General features: G+C 49.1%; 1 pseudogene; it reads right to left on the bottom strand.

The window, feature by feature from the left end:
- Positions 1-627: 627 nt before the first annotated feature.
- Positions 628-4462, bottom strand: LOC135882898 (flavin-containing monooxygenase 2-like; annotated as a pseudogene).
- Between the last annotated feature and the right edge of the window lie 1196 nt (positions 4463-5658).

The raw sequence follows: 5658 nt of genomic DNA, 5'->3' as shown, positions 1-5658 counted from the left end.
TCTGTGGTTTCCCCTTCCGGGGTAGGACAGTCTTTTGGGGCAAAACTGTCCCAGGCAGTCCACTCTCCACTGCCTGGTCTGTGCCACTTCCCCAGTGGTGGGTAGGGGAATCTGGGCCCACCCTCTACTCTGGGTTCCAGCCCAGGGGCTTACTGATCAGCAGCCTAGGTCTGCACTATCTTATGCCTTGCTGCTTTTCCCTGAGCCTTTCCTACCTTTCCGGCTCTCCCTCGCTCTGGGTTTGCCAGCCCTACAACTCCCTCCCCCAGAGAGCAACTGTAGGGTACTTGTCTCTATAGCCTGAACACACCTCTCTTCTCCCAGGAAGTGACTGCAGACTCCTTCCCTGCAATCCCTCTCTGCTATCAGCTCCCTGGCTTTATACAGGCCTCTCTTGTTCCTGTTCACCTGAGCCTCATTTAACCAATCCCCACTCCCTGGCTCCTCTTCCAGGGGCAGCCTAGGGAGTAATTCCCCCCGCCCCTGCCACAGTAACCCTTTCCAGTCTTGTGTGGGTGGACACCCCAGCACAGAGGTTTAAAACTTCTATTGCTTAAATATAAAATGGTTCAAAGTATTAGGAATATGGTGGTTAGCAAAAATAAGTTGCAGTTATTTTACTCTGTGTTAGGCCCGGCCTTGACCACTATGTACTGTAAGGAGCAGAAGAGTTTAAACCATGTGGCCCACTGTGGTGCTACTGAATCAAGCTGTTGAGCCACGTTAAACTGTGTTTGAGAGATTTTAGTTTGACCTCTCTTTCATCCAGGTCCCCTGAGCCTCTCTCTGCTCTGCACTACAGGTGTTTGTACTCTCAGAAGTAATACAGAATCCTGTGCCTTGAAAGAACAGGCTCTGAGTCTGAAGAGTGTTACAATAGCTCCCTTCCCTGAGCCCTTGGAGGTGGGCTCCTGAAGGATGCTAGTGTTTTAGCCATCACATGTCATCTAGACCTACTCTCAACAGGGTTAGACAAAGTGATAACATTGCTGGCAGCTGGACTTCTCTAGCATTCCCACCATTGCTAGCCGTGGTAGTGACAATGGGAGAAACTTGCCTGTTTTAGCAGAATCTGGAAGCAACTTTCCAATGCGTGATCTCTGCTGGATCTGCAGCATTCAATCAGAACTGAAGGGGCAACAGGACCATGGCTGCTGGCCTGAATAATTGAATGGTTCTGCACAGTAGCCACTAAAAAGCAACTGGCCAAGTGATTTTTCTTTCATGAACTCAGGGGAAAAAACTGACTTGAGAATTACATCTCTGTGACAGGAAGAATTCTGTAAGATGTCATCTTGGTCTCTTGTTTCTTGAGAACGGCAGCCATCATGCTGCGCTCGGAAGGGAACATACATAACCTTGAAAAATAAAATTAACTCCTCCCTAAGCTGTGATGCAATGCAGTGTAAACTCACTGCAACTCATTCTGAAGAGAAATTTTGTCCGCACGGGCAACCATAATTCTGGCATTGCCTAACTCTTGAATGCTTGATCGTGAAGCCTTTATGTTCTTTTAATGTGGTTTGTTGTATGCAATATCCGAGCATACAAACAGAAATGCCATCACATGGAACCATATTGACTGCTACCTATTTCTACAGTGGGGTTAGAACCTTTAGATCCAGTGCACACGCCTCTGCCATGAGCTAACAGAGTTAACTAGTAGCAATAATAAGTGGCATCATGTGGGTTGCACAGCTATGTACTGCCTGCCCAGGAATCCTGGGTTCAAGTTCAGGCTCTGATCAAAGCATGTTACAGACCTTTCTGCTCCTACCCACCCCAAGACTGACCCTTTCTGCCCCAGCCCCTCCAGCCTGCTCCCTATCTCCTTGACCAGTCCCAGTCTCCCTCTCCCATCACTTCAGCACAGTTCCACCCTTTTGTCTCTTATTTCCTGTCCCCACCACTCCCCTTTCCTTGACCCATTCTCCCTCCTTCCCCATTGCCCCTCAGATCCTTGTCCATGAACAATTTTTCTTGCCACTCAAGCAAGCAGAGACAGCTCTGGACCCAACTGGGGACTGGTTGGTTGAACAAGATGGTACCATTTTTACATAATCACTTTTCTGACCATGGCTACAATTGAACCATGATCAAATATGAGACCCTTACCCTTAAGGACCCTGGCAGCCCAGCAAGCTTGCAGCTCTGCCATTGGCAGAATAGACCCGAGTGGCTGTGTGGGGCCAACAACAGCCAGTGTTGGTTTCTCCAATTCGAGCGAAGATGTATTTATACAGTGAGACCTGGTGTCATTGACTTCTCCAGCAACGGCAAAGAGGAGTGGTGTCCTGTGGTGAAGATGACAATATCCACCTTCTCATCCACAGTCACATTTTCTAAGATGGCGGAGGTTCCGGTGAACTCCTTCACATTGGGCTCCACCACCATGCCACCACAGAGGATACGGCTGGGACAGTCATCGCTGACCACTGCCTCTTGGTTCTGCAGTACAGAGGCAAAGCGAGACAAGAGGACGTCCTGCTATCCAATGGGAGTTGGACGGAACAGGTCAAGAAACAGGCCGATTCCCGGCAACCGCTTTTCTCTGAAGAGAGAGCAGGGTAAACGGCATCCAGCTATTGCCAGGGTCATGAATTCCAAACACAGAAGTCATCTGCAGGCATTCTTTAGTGCACTAGGCTGCTTGATGGTTGGGTGAAGAGGGCATCCTGAAGGAAGCAGTTTGCAGAAAGACTACCCGGGTTTGCTGGAAAAATCCTGCTGGGTACACAGGCTGTAGTGAAGGAGCTTTACTAAAGTGAAGCCTAAAGGATGATGATGTCAATCAGCATCCCTACTCTTACATTGCACTTGTCAGCCAGTAGATCTCAAAAGAGGCCAGGATCATCACCCCCCATTTTACAGATGGGGAAACTGAGGCACAGACTTGCTGAAGGTCACCCAGCAGGTCAATGGCAGAGCGGGGAATAGAACCTAACTCTTCTGAGGCTTAGGCCAGTGCTCTAGCCATCAGACAACAGTGCTTTGCAGAATGTACCCCCATTACGTGGGAAGCAACAGGCCCCCTTCCGGATATTTAGTTATGATTTTTTCCCACTCTCTGCCTTGTAATTTCCGATTCAGAAGGCCAAGTTACAGAGAGAGCACTGTACTTGGAGAGAGAGGTCTTCCACCTTCAGATTCACCTCTGCACGGCTCCACCAAAATATCCTTTGGCCAAAGATTAGGTTATAGGAAACTGAACAGGAACATATTGCAGAAATGGTCTGATACTCTGCACAGTCCATTATCTAGCCCTTCCCCAGTTGCACAGTGGGCCTGCTGGCCAGGCTAGTGGAAAATAGCTGTCTTGGGGCACCAAGCCATAGTTTCCATGGTTAAACCATTGATTCATCTTCTCATTCATCCAGCTGAACAGGGGGAAAGGGAGAGTATTCCTGATGACATCAGTCAGGTGGGTATTGTACATTGTCTCTATGGGGCATCCATGCTCAGAAATGTGGCTCATCACCCCTGAGCCCCTTGTGGTGCTGAGAAACACCTGAAAGCCAAGCCAGAATTCAGCTTCCAACAGTGAGTGTAATTCTCTCACCCAGATTCAGTGTGAAATTAAACCAAAGGAAGCAAACCTCTGTCATCTCCAAACACTCCTCTTGGAGGACAATGCTGCTCTTCGGATCTTTGATGATGCTGTTTGGAGACTTATGGATGAGACTGGCAAAGGAAGACACCACCTACTGGGCTGGCAACATCTGGTCTGAGCTCATGCTCTGCTTCCACCTGTTGCTGTCTCTGTTCAAAAGCTGCCCTCTGGTTATACTTTGATTGTATTCTTGGGTTTCAATTTTTAGAGTGAATTTGGAGTCCCCGGAGGGTTCTGGGATTGACAGCCCTGAAGACAGGCACAGCACAGGAAGAGCCTGTCCAAGTTTAACCCTCCCTGCTCTGCCACGGTATCTCAATCCTGAATGGAAGGGGAAGGGAAGACAGGAGACAACTGGATAACTGATTTTCTATGCCCATTTGGCTACGTTTCCACAGATTGCTACTACAGGGGGACATCTCTGGTGGTGGTTTATAGGATTCAGACATCTGAGAATTAAAATATGGACTGAGACCACCTGCTATGTCATATAGGTCTGCTGGCTGTTTGACGATGGCAACTCCTGATCCCGAATCTGGGCTGCAGTCAGAAAAACTATGGGAAAGACCCTGTTGGGTCATTAGTCCAAGCCTCAATAAAAGCTCTCCCAGTATAATGACGTTTTGGTGCTTGGTTTGGCAATAGATGAATGCATCAGAATATAAACGTTGCCTCTCTCCAGTAATTCATAAGCAATTTCAGGAATCGTACCTGCTCAGCTCTCTGACTTAGCTGTACAGCGATATCTGCTCCAGAGTTCCCCTGTCCAACCACAAGGACTTTCTTCCCCAGAAATCCTTCTGGGTTCTTGTATCCCTGGCTGTGAAGGTAGGTGCCTTTCAACTCGTTCATACCTGCAAGGAAAGTGGCAATCTCAGTTGGCTCACTTAATGAATTAGTGGCGATGCCTGGGCAGCACAAGAGAGCAAGTCATTGTCGCTGCATGAGAAACGGGCACTCTGGAAGGGAACAAAGTAAGCTCAGGAGGAATGGCAACACGTAGACATGCTGGGCTAACAGATGGAATACTGAGGCATTGTCATTCAGAGATCAATGGCCGAGTGACAATTTGGCCAGACTTTGGTGTCAAGCCCTGGTGAATCTAGGCATTCTGTAGCTACACAACCCGAGCTGTACAATATTAGCAGGTGCAAAGTATGCGCATGATACACGTTGTTAGTCAGTGGACTGGCAGTGAACTACTGCAGTGATGACAAGAGCTGGTGCTGGTTTGCAAGAAGTTTTGGCATTTCAAAAGGCTGCCCAGCATGCTGGGAAGCCAGCGGGGCTGGGAATAGGGAAGCATTGGAGTCTGGCACCAGAGGGGTCCATATGGTGGGACTACGCCAGAGCTGCTCACCCCAAGTGCAGCTCCATGGCAGTGAATCTGGAAGCCCTGACACTGACCCTTGGATTTCCAGGCTCAGAGCCCTGGTTAGAGTCAGGGCTTCTAGGCCCCTTGTTGTGAAGTTGGGAGCCCAGAAGTCCTGAGAGCCCAGGCTTGAGTCAGGTTTCCTAGGGCTTCCAAGACTGCCAGGCTCCACAGCCAGGGGTCGCCTGCCCTGGGGCAGTCTTCAGGGCAGGGCCCCCAGCAGCCTGCTAGGTGAGCTGGCAGGGACATGGACTAGGATTGCTCTCCTACACAAAAAGAATTGGAGTACTTGAGGCACCTTAGAGACTAACAAATTTATCTGAGCATAAGCTTTCGTGAGCTACAGCCCACTTCATCAGATGCATAGGATGGAACATATAGTAAGAAGATATTGTGACAGACCCAGACCAGTGGGGTACAGGAGTCTGGTAGAGGGCAAATATACTGGTCACTGGATGAGTAGTTTTCTGTTCCCTGAGTGACCAGAGAAGGGGCTGCACTAGAGTAATCAGGAACCTGCTAGAACCAGTTAAGGCAGGCAGGCTAATTAGGACACCTGGAGCCAATTAAGAAGAAGCTGCTAGAATCAATTAAGGCAGGCTAATCAAGGCACCTGGGTTTTAAAAGGAGATCACTTCAGTTTGTGGCGTGAATGTGAGGAGCTGGGAGCAAGAGG

Source organism: Emys orbicularis, chromosome 8, assembly GCF_028017835.1.
Source record: "Emys orbicularis isolate rEmyOrb1 chromosome 8, rEmyOrb1.hap1, whole genome shotgun sequence".
Lineage (NCBI taxonomy): Eukaryota > Metazoa > Chordata > Testudines > Emydidae > Emys > Emys orbicularis.
Note: the sequence above shows the minus strand (reverse complement) of the source record. Positions and strands in the feature narration are given on the sequence as shown.